The following is a 12,247-nucleotide window of genomic DNA, read 5'->3' as shown; positions in this document are numbered from 1 at the left end:
GCACTGAACCATTCCCTACCTACCTTCGATTAGGTTATGAATGCACACACACATTGTACTCTCCTCCCACATCTTCTCAACTCAGACCACGGTCTTCCAAAGGGCATTCTACCTCACAGCTCTTTGAGGCTATACCAATGGCAGCAGGTGCTATACAAATGCGACAGAACATTACTACCTTGTAGAAACATACATAAAATGCACAGACGGGATCTTTTCACATTAGTGAAAATGGACATAGTTCCCTATTGAAAATGTATGTTTTAAATTAAAATGACCCCCACTCTTGGGCAGCACCATTCTAGGACTTGGGAGGGCTGAAGCCCTCCCTCTTTGATGCAGCAGCCATCACTCTGCAGTGCTGTGATGACCGGGCTCAGATGGAAAGAACCTGTCACATTTGTAACCTCAGAGATCGATGTATTTGCTTACTTTTAAACTTCAAAAGTATGCAAATACACCACTCTCTGATGTGAGAAAACAGTCATTAACGTGACTGTGGTGCACCTTTTACGTCAGTCATCGAGTGTGAAGCATAAAGGAGATACAGAAGACCCCCATAACAGCTATTAGCCCTGATGATGGACATAATGTCCGAAATGCATTGGCAGTTTTAGCATTTCTTGGCATGGGTTGCCCAAAGTGAATTTCTTAATTAACTACAGCTGGTTTTCACAAGTACAAAACGTCTGTGTCATCTTAATCAAAAACAAGGAATTGAGACGAACCAAATTAGCACCATTTTCAAATGTGACTCTAGCCAAAGAGCTAGACCAAGAGTGTGCAAACCGCGCTGCAGGCTCTCTTAGCCGAGGTCCACATTGTCCCCACATTATTCTATGCCCCATGCGGAGGTATTTTTGCTTGGGAATGCACCACAAAATTGAATCCCCTATTATCTACCGATAAATCAGCATATAGATTACATTTAAATACAAAAGCGGTGCTCGCTCACCTACATTGTTTGCACTTTTTTTACATGACCCATGCCTGCAATAATTAGCATTAACCAAAACAAGTTTTGTGCTTGTGTGTATGCGTGGACTGCATGCATGTATGAATACATGTGTGCATGCATGCAAGGGAATGTGTAAGAGAGTGCATGTTTGCATGTGGGTAAGTGTATGTAAGTCATGCATATGAATGAAGGCAGTGTACATGGGCGCGACTACGCCTGTGAATGAGAGTGCAGTGTAAATGTTCTGGGTGCTCGTGTGAATGAAAGATAAGCTGTATGGGGGCGTGACTGGTGGGTAAATGTGTATGAATGTGTGTATGTGTATCTGTGTGTGTATATGTATCTGTATGTGCATGTGTGTGAAGCTGGGGCCGGTGGGTCCAGGGCATTGGAGCATGAACATTTTTTGACAGCAACGTTGCATGTTTTATTGCCGTTTTGGGGCAAACGTGCATGTTATTACGTGAAGGTGCAGTTGAAGTGGGGAGGGTACTGTGGGGCTGACTGGGTCCTGCTATGGCATCGAATTTTGCACTCACATTAAGGGCAAAGCCAACATGATGAGTGTGGTTACATGGTGTTAAAATGGATTTCTGAACTCTGACCTGGTGGGCAGAGGTTCAGAAGGCCAGCCTAGTTTCTTGGAACAAGCCATAACAATCAAGGTAGCATTGGCGGCGTTCAAGACTAGGTCTCAGGAGGGATGAGGGTGATCAAAAGGCCAAAATGAGCACACACAATAAACAAAACCAAAACGTACTCTCAGTCAGGTGTATATCAACAATATATATACATTTATCAAAGTTCTTTTAAGTCAAACACAAAGGGTCTCGTTGGGACCCAGGCGGTAAGGGGTTTACGGTGGCGTAAACAGCGCCGACCCTTACCGCCTGATTCCGAGGTCCCTTAGCGCCATGGAGGATTTAACACCTGCTTTTAGCAGGTGTTAAAATCCATGGCGCTAAGGGACCTTGTCGTTAATTACGCCACCGTAATTTACGGTGGCGTAATTAACGCCTAACCCACTCCCATTATGCCATATGGGGCAAAAATGGGAATGGGGAAGGGTAAATGGGGATTGGGGACGCCATGGCGGTAAAGGTACGACCCAGGCGGTAACTTACCGCCTGGGTCGTAATGAGGCCCAAAGTAATTATTCAGTAGTAATAACAAAACCAACACAACACTAATCTCGCAAACATATATACAGTAACCAATGGCCAACAGGGATATCACACAGTTCCACAACCTACACAGAAAAGGGGTTATACAGTGTGAATATCTCTGTGGCAGTCATTCACAACTCACATCCTAGCTCAGATGCAGTCCAGTCCCTAAGATGAGTGGAGCCTTGAGCTCAAAAGTACTTTCGGTGCTGGAGCACGCGATCGTGAGGTTAAGTCAAAATGGGGTCGCTTCAAGGTGCTGTAGTGACTAAGGAAGGTGAGTTAGGCAGAGAAGAATAAGTTCCCACTATTCAAGGACGGTCTCCGCAAGAGGGCAGAACAGGATCCAAGAGTTGGGAATACCTCGGTAGCACAGGCTACCTCAATAAAGAAAAGTGGCCCTCAGGGGACACTCGTGCATAAAAATAGATGGATGCGCCAGAGGCCACCGGTAAGGGATGCAAGTACTCACTGACCCTCGTCGCACTCTGGACCAAACTTGAGGCAGTCAAGTCCACTTTGGTTGCTGGTTAAAATCCTGCAGTTGCGCAGCTCTGCGGCTTTCAGGGCTGCGTTCCAGGAATTATTCCGTGGCAGGACAGTGGTGATTTCTCCACTCCTGGTGAAAGGATCAGGCCAGTTCCACTGCAGTAAGTCTAAGGGAACAGGGGGTTACAGCAGTGTGGCATCCATGAAGTTTGTCACCATAGCTGCGTGACACAGTGATCGCATATGCTCGGGTTCAGGCGTAGTCTCCTAATTCCAGACCTAGGAATGCTATGTGTACGAAACTCGGTGGGAGAGAGTCTTATACCTAGAGTTTACAGTCTCCAAAGGTTCAAGTCAAAACCCGAGAACGCAGCGGTTCCATGGCAAAGGTGCCATACGAACTAGGCCAGTTCACTGGACGGTCCAGGAATACTTCCGAAGAGATTCATTTGCAAGTTAAGTTGGAGGTGCTGAGAATAGTTGGTCCCACTATTCCAATGGGTCAAAGTGCCCTTGCAGGCCTTCTAGGTTCGATCAGAAACATGGGGTCTGACAACATAACAGCGTGCTCAGGGTGACAAACCTTCCAGCGGGTTAGAAGCGGTTCCACGGATCTGCTTTGTCGATTCAGGATACTTGGCTCCTTTACTAAATTTGGTGTGAAGATTGACCTGGAATGGGTGTAAGATGCCTTCTCTTATCCAAAATATACATTGTGCCAAAACAAAGAGAAACCAATAGGAGATCTGCTCACATACAGCCATCCCAGCCATGGACCAATCACAGACCATGGTGGTCCCAGTCATCTCAGCACACCAGACATCCTGGCACCCAGGATGTGTATTGGAACTACACAGCTCCAGCCCACATCCTGGTGGCACACGCACAAGGCATTCAGAAGCCTGTGAAAGCTTTGGTTTGCGCGGGGGTCTTCATGACCAAATAAGGAATTTCCTGGGTCTTCTCGACCTGGGGAAGGCAAAGGGACAGATGGCCAAAGGACAGAACAAAGGACCCTGTGGCATGACCATTTTAGGCACTGGCCACTGTCCTGGGCCAAACGCGGCAAACACGGTTAGTGCCACTGAAAAGAGTTGAAAACCCATAAAAAGTAACCACCACCAGTTCTGTCCAAGGCACACTTGTACATTCACCAACAATCCTTTGAGGGTGTCTAGGGTCTTAAAAATGAAAAAGGGCCCCAGTGCACTGTACTGTAAGGTACTTTGTGCACTGATACAATGTTACTAAAGAATAGCAACAAAGTGAAAGACTAAGGGCAGTCTCCCAGTACCGACTGTCTTAAGGGCATGTCAGTTTCCCCATAACAAAAATGAGCAAAAGCCCAGTGGAGTACAGCAGAAGGCTGGCTCCACTGACAAATGTCAGGCAAGGATGGTCAGACAACAGCAAAAATTTAGGGGGTACACAACTGAAGGGGAAATTACACTACACATACATGGAAATCTTTCCTAACTCATGGGGTGGCATGTTTCCTTACTGTGGCTTGGCTTTTTTGTCACTAGTGTTAAGGTCAAAGGCAATATAAGTGTTCTTACCTGGGGGTCATTTGTGCAGCCCGCAATACCATTTTTTCTTACTGTAACATGACATTTTTTACTGCTGTTACAGTGCAAATACAACATGGTGAGTATAACCGGAGTGTTCTTATATGGGATGATTTGTGTAATGATAATATGTTATTAATATAGTGCTTTTGCATAGGCACTCTACAGAGAACATGTTTACATTCAGTCATTATCCAGCCGAAGTTTGTGCTCATTTATCGACCTTGGAAGGATGACAGTCTGAGTTGACTTATGGGGATTTTAACTTGCAATCACACTCAGATTGCAACAGCACATGATGAACCCACTGAGCTATCTTACCGGTTAGCCAGCAACGACATTTGTGCAGCCCGTAATGCAATGTTTTCTTACTGTGGCATGACATTGGTTACTACCATTAGGGAACAAAAACAACATGATGAGAGTTCTTATATGTGGCGGGGGAATTTGTGTAGACAGCACGGATATGATTTGTATTGCTTTATTGTGGCATTTTTTGCTGGCCTTAAGGCAAAGCCAACAGGAGTATGTTCTTACATGCGGATACTAACATATATTGGCAGAGCCAGCATAAACCTGTTTTGTTATAGTATCATTACTGGCATTAGGGACACAGTAAAACATGCATATTTTCTTATGTGGCAATAGTGGCAGATGTAGGTGCACCTGAATGGACATATGTGAGCGCAATCGATATGAAAATGTTTTTTACACTTGCAGAGTGCTGGCCTATAGTGGGCAAAGGCAATCTAAAAATGCATTGGAAAATGCTCATGTGCCCTGTTGGTGACTTGGCATCTAATGGACTTTATGTCTTACCCTGCAAAACCGATTGCATGGCTTTTTACACAATTTATCACAGAAAGTGTGCTGTTCAATGAACCATTTTAACCCATTATTTTAAAAATGTTCACAGAGGGAGGACCTACCAAACCTCCTCCTTTATTAGTTCACCCCCCCACTACGCTTGGTCAATTCTGCACATTTGGACAGTGCCAAACAAGTGCCCTTCCTTCCGCGGGCTCTTCTTAGTGTGGGCCCTACTACATTAGCTCCAGACCCCACGTGTTACACAATCATGGCTAGGCCTCTGGAGATTTGCGGTAAAAGATGTATCGAATCGGCCAAAGAAGTGCCAGAGCAAGATTACAATGCCAGGGGGGGTGAAGTGCTCCTCAGGGGGGCACCACGCAGCCCCACCGGTCGGGTCGGAGAGGGGTTGGGTTCACTGTCACTACCATATATTACAACCTAATTTCATTGTCCAAACTCTGCAAGAATGTTCCAAAACCATCTGGTATTTCCATCTGCTACATCCACTAATCTTATTATCATTTCCTGCCATTTTCCCCCTATTTTCCCATATTTTTCTCACTGTACCATTGTTTGAACATCCATTTTCCCACCAGCTTCTCCCCTTAAAAATGTGTGATTCTCGGCAAATCATTGTATCTCACTGTGCCTACGTGCCAATATTATGACATCAGTTCTGCCTCTTGTTTTATGAAGGGTGGGGAGGCAGAAAGCTAGGTATTTAGTTTGGACTATTAGGTGTCGCTTGCTAGACCTATAAGCCTAAACTACCACATTAGAGTTCAGATGGGGAGAAATGACATATGAGAAGAGACGCACAGGTTGTAGGTGTTCCTTGATTATTTGCCCACCCATTGACTGCCGATGGTCATGCCAATCCCTATGGCCATTACCAACCGGTTCCTGCCCCCCGATCCCCCGTCCAAAACACTTCTTCATGGGAACTCTTTCAACTCACTTTATTCAAGCCTTACCATCAAACTTTGCACTCAGAGTGTCTGCCAGTGTTTTTTCAAAGCAGACTTATGAGAGTTAATGACTTAGTTGGAGTGTTAAACCAGCTACTGGTGTAATAAAAATGACTTAACCAGATCTGCTATCAGCAGTATGTCTGTCCTTCACTGAAGCCCTGTTACAAACAGGCATTAGCAAGCCCAAAACAATTTTGGCTGGTTTATATGTATTAGGCATTTGCCAGGCCCTGCTATTAGATGTCCACGTCCTCACACCATGTTCTCACTTGCTGCCATCAATCGCCAGTAAATACCACAATGTCTGTGCCTTGCAAGTATTTTTCCCATTACCACACAAAAGCCTATACTGTTGGCATTGCCAATTCTTGTTTTTTTGGTTTTGGGTTGGTGATGGGAGGGGGGTAAGATGCCAGGCAGAAGTATGGGTCTCTTGCTAGCACTGATTGTGAAACCAGATAACTGAATGCAGCTCGGGTAGTCATGGGACCTTACTACTGCTCTGAGATTAGTCCGTGTCTCAATTCTCATTTTAGCCTCTAGCCAGTACTAAAAATACAACCTGGCACTTAATTACTTTTGTTCAGAAATGCATTGGCTCAATGGGCTATGCTCCAGAAATGTTCAATTAAAATGTCACAAGTTCAGGATGGGGGAAAATAAAACAAGGTGAATGAATGAAACAATATAAAAATGAAAACTAGCCCATTTAACAAAAAATAGGCATGAAAATTTAAAAAAGAATAATGCCATGTTCATTCAGGTCATCCAGAGAAACGCCCTGCTTTTTTCACCCTCCATTTAGTCATCCCAGGGATGCCAAGATCAGGGACAAAGTTCTGCCACCTCGAAGGCAGCAATGAAGCCCAAAGGAGAAAATGTTTCCCTTTTTATTTTCAAAATGTTATTTTAGCATCTATGTTATGTTATGTTATTTGGCATTCATATAGCGCTCTATATATCATCGGTATGACCTCAAAGCCTTGGTAGGTTGAATGCCCTCGGGAACCGTACTTCTGGTCAGTAGAGAGAGATAGGGCCTCATTACGACCCAGGCGGTAAGGGGTTAACGGCGCTGTAAAAGGTGGTGGCGCCGTTAACCCCTTACCGCCTAATTACGAGGTCCCTTTGCGGGTCCCTACCTTAATGGCTGGTGTTACCAGTCGTTAAGGAAAGGGCCCGCAAAGGGAACTTGGAGGCAATTACGGTACCGCAATTTGCGGTACCGTAATGACCGCCTTCCCCCTTCCTATTGAGCCCTATGGGGCAAAAATGGGAATGGGGAAGGGCCAATGGTGAATGGGGAATTACCGCCCGCCAACCTTGTGATGGGGCGGTAATTCCGCCATTCACCATGGCGGATTCCGGCGTCAACCATGCCGCTAATAGCGCCATGGTTAACGCCTGGGTCGTAATGACCCCCATAGTGTTGTATGGTGCGTGGGTGCACCAGATATGTGTGCAGCTGATGTAATTGCCCGATGGTCGCTGCATCCTAGCGTTAGGTGTGGTGCTGAAGATATCAGTTGGATGTGTGCAGTCTGGTGGGTGGACACCCAGGCTGGGTTCTGACTGCGTTAGGCCTGAAGGGCGCATATGTGAGCAACTATGCCGGAATGCGCTCCGCTAGCTGTGTTTAAATAGGGTGATGAGGTGCTCATCGGGTCGTATTCGTATATGAACAGCTAGGCCGAATTAATCAGGGGTATAGCTGTGTTTTAGTTGAATGATGGTGTATAGTAGAGAGTAAGCATAGTGATGTGATATGATGGTTATCTTTAAAGCCCCGGAGACCAGGCACGTGAACAGGATGGCAGGGAACAGGGCGACACACGGACACATAGAGAATTGGGAGGTGGGCTTACAGGGACAGGAGGGGGGATACGGATATATAGCAAAAGCATTGGGAGCAGGAATGCAGGGTACACAGTGATACACGTGTGGGGCATGTTAACATCTACATTCGCATTTCTATCCAGATGCAATTCATGCTAATGTTCACAGCTCCACCCTAATGTGGGACATGCAAACATTTGCATTTCTATCTAGAAGCGACTCAGGCTAACGTTCACAATCCTGTCATGGTCCTGCGCAGGCTAATGTTCACAATTCTAGCTAAGTGAGGTACTGCTAACATTCATAATCTAGTAAGGGTCTTGGGCAGGCCAATGTTCACGATTCTAAGTGTGGAAGTGTGGCATTGCAAACATTCACAATCCTGAGTGGGTCTGGCGCAGGATAATGTTCACAAGTCTACTAAGTGTGGCATTGCTAACATTCACAATCTTATCTAGAAGTGAAGCAGGCTACTGTTTACAAATCTAACCAGGTGTGGCATTGCTAACATTCACAATCTAGTATGGGTCTGGGCGGGCTAATGTTCACAATTCTAACTAAGTGTGGCATTGCTACCAATCACAGTCCTATCTAGATGCGACGCAGGCTAATGGTCATAGTTCTGACTAAGTGCGGCATTGCTAATAATCACAGTCCTATCTGGATGTGACGCAGGCTAATGTTCACAGTTGTGGCTAAGTGCGGCATTTCTAACAGTCACAATCCTATCTGGATGCGACACAGGCTAATGTTCATAGTTCTGACAAATTGCAGCATTGCTAACAATCACAATCCTATCTAGATGCGACGCAGGCTAGTGTTCATAATTCTGACTAAGCGCGGCATTGCTAACAATCGCAATCCTATCTAGATGCGACGCAGGCTAATGTTCACAATTCTAACTAAGTGCGGCATTGCTAACAATCGCAATCCTATCTAGATGCGACGCAGGCTAGTGTTCATAATTATGACTAAGTGCGGCATTGCTAACAATCGCAATCCTATCTAGATGCGACGCAGGCTAATGTTCATAGTTCTGACTAAGTGCGGCATTGGTAATAATCACAGTCCTATCTGGATGTGACGCAGGCTAATGTTCACAGTTGTGGCTAAGTGCGGCATTTCTAACAGTCACAATCCTATCTGGATGTGACACAGGCTAATGTTCATAGTTCTGACAAATTGCAGCATTGCTAACAATCGCAATTCTATCTAGATGCGACGCAGGCTAATGTTCATAGTTCTGACTAAGTGCGGCATTGGTAATAATCACAGTCCTATCTGGATGTGACGCAGGCTAATGTTCACAGTTGTGGCTAAGTGCGGCATTTCTAACAGTCACAATCCTATCTGGATGTGACACAGGCTAATGTTCATAGTTCTGACAAATTGCAGCATTGCTAACAATCGCAATCCTATCTAGATGCGACGCAGGCTAATGTTCATAGTTCTAACTAAGTGCGGCATTGCTAACAATCGCAATCCTATCTATGTGCGATGCAGGCTAATGTTCACAGTCCTGGATAAGTGTGGCATTGGAAACATTCACAATCCTGTCTGGGTCTGGCGCAGGCTAATGCTCATAGTGCTGACTAATTGTGGCATTGCTAACAATTACAAACCTATCTACTATTTACTGTTTACAATCTAACTAAATGTTGACAAATCTAACGGCATACCTAACATTCATAGTTCCGAGTAAGGTAATGTTGAATGGAAGGGTTTTCGGGAGTAGAGTAGGGTTTTCTGCTCCCCGCTCATGCTATGTATTGATCAAAATGTGAAATGAAGCACAGACAACGATTCCAAGCCCTGCTGCAGCGACCCACATAACATTTGGGGAGGGGGGTGGCTATAGAAGATGTGCATTCTAGGTCTATGTGAGCCCCTGCTGCATGACCCACAGAATATTAAAGGGGTGCTATTGGAGAGTTGCCTACAAGTATATTCAAACCACTTCTGTGGTGTGTGTGTACCCGGCGCCGGACGCATTCAGCCCAGCAGGAGCCACGGGGGCGCGCATCAGGCATTGGGGTGACTTGGAGGGGGGTGGAATCGAAGTCCCCTCCCACTCCGCCACTTGGACAAAAGAAGCCATAACATCTACTCAGATACTGAGACTCCTGCACTTGGGGCTACTTCTTCCCCTGCCCCCACTGCGAACACTTAACCTGCAGTTAGCACGATGGTTTAAATAAATTATTCTGCAAAGACTCTGAATTAAACACTTTTTTACAAATAGACAAAACAAATATCAGTGTTGACAAATAATGATCAGTATCTTCCCAATCTCAACCTTGAAAAAGCACTCTTGAGGTGTGAAACTCGTGCATTCTAACTGGATGCTGTATTATTTGTAGGGCAGCACTTTGATATTATTGACGCCTAAAAGACTTGCATTGCAACACCCACGCATTTCACATTGCCTAAAAATAGACGTTGCAACTATTCAACTGAGGATTCAGTAGTTAGGCGTTTACCAGTGCCACACTATTATATTTTATAAAAAATAATAATATCGCATTTAAATAAATAATGCTCATGTTGGCATTTTTTTAAATGTTGGTCTGAGTGATCTGGAGATCTGTGGTGTTATTGCACGTTTAAGCAGATGCATGACGCACGACGCACACGCAGGAACACACATTACCGAACCCCACACATTTTATTATATATGTTGTTGTTGGTTTGTATTCCACCCTCTGCAGTGGCAGTGGATATGGTTTGCAGTGGAATAGCAGTAGGGAGGTAAGTAGGAAGGGAAGGGGTGGGTGGCAACACATCTGATCAATTGCAGTGGCACATTCAGAGCAGAAAGTATGCAAAGAAGGGTGATGGGCGAAGAGCGTACACTCAGAACCCAGAAGCATTACTGCTGTGAAGGGCTTGCCAGTCAATAGTTATTTAGTGTTCAGAACCTCCCGGAGACTGGTGGGCCCCTGGGGGCGACCCAGAACAGCGCAAGCGAATTCCCAGCCTCACCGCCTTTTAACCATCATATAAAAATATAAGTTTTCCGGGTCCCTATTCGTTTACATTGCCAGATAAATGATTGTGAAGAGGGTCACCTGCAAAAAAATGCCATTACAATACCTAGCAATGGCTTCATGTATGAGAAGGCAGAGCCCGGCATCCGAATTTAGGGTGAGGATGATGGCAGTTTCCCCTCAACTCTAACCTCAAGGTCAGACGCTCCACATTCCCCATTCGAATAAGAAACCGAGCGCAGCCTAACGGGGTCAGACAGGGCACATATGTTCCCGACTGTCAGAAAAACAATGGGTGCATGCCGGGTAAATGTTTTCTTCAAAGTGCCACATTAAACAAAGGGTTCTGCCTTGTCAAACCCTTTGACTGCTTGTGAAAAGCAGAAACGTGCACATGAAAGCCGGAGCTTGTCAGGGTTCACGCATCCGTCTTGGACATGAAGCAATGGACTCCGTGCAACGCACTCTCACCAGCCTGTCAGGAGTAATTGAGCAATCAGCAGAAACGCATGCCAAGAAAGCTTTGTGGTGGTAATCCCCTGGAACCATCACAGCCAGCAGAATCCGAGTCTGTGGTTACTGACGCCATGTTGCTGGTGCCAGAACGTCCGCATAGATCATACGTCAGCAGTTTGAAAAACGGAGGCCATGTTGATGGATACGCCTCAATGGAAAACGCTTGACTCCTGGAAGAAGCCAGCCCAGCCAGCCAATAGGAGACAGGCACGGTTGCTTCATGTTGGCCTGTTCCCAGGAACTTATCTTATCATCACTCTGTCACAAACGCTGATGCAGCCCACCAGTAAATACCAAGCACCATGTAATTCAAATTGGCTTGGCGCAATGCAAGTGTGCAATCTTTTTTGTTACAAATTACAAAATGGAGGCCCAGTCTGGTGATTTCCATACTGTGTCAAGGAATGGTGCATTGCGGGAAAAATATGTACCTCCCGATGGTACGAAATTCGCGTTTTTTCCCCTGTCCACACTAATGGTAACACATGGATTTCACCCGGTTTTTGATTTTTCTGGCACGTGCATGAAACATTTGGCTAATTTAGAAACTGGTGATTTCAGTGCTCCGAATGATGGACGTGGATGGCATTTTAGCCAGGGTGTTCAAAAAAATGTAGGCAAGTCAATATCAGGTAGTGGTTTAGAGCAGTTGACAAAGTGGAATGTCTGGGTCTGGGTGTCAAGATTGAGGATTTCCTCAGAGCCGGGTGACACAACACGCTCCAATAATGTAGGGCTCCAAAAAGGTACACAAAGGACACCTACCCCAGGCTCCCCAGTCGATTGACGGTGTTACAGGTATCCGCCCCTGCCAAAACCATGACAATTCTAGATAGATACACCTGGAAAAAGACAATGGTTTACACTAGACAGGGGCTGCCTGAAAGGACACCTCTTCACACGTTAACCAGAAAGGGGAAAGGAATCTCTGTCACTATTCTGT

Source organism: Ambystoma mexicanum, chromosome 3p (assembly GCF_040938575.1).
Source record: "Ambystoma mexicanum isolate Mex_15411 chromosome 3p, UKY_AmexF1_1, whole genome shotgun sequence".
Classification (NCBI taxonomy): domain Eukaryota; kingdom Metazoa; phylum Chordata; class Amphibia; order Caudata; family Ambystomatidae; genus Ambystoma; species Ambystoma mexicanum.
The sequence above is the reverse complement of the archived record's forward strand: the minus strand, read 5'-3'. Positions refer to the sequence as shown.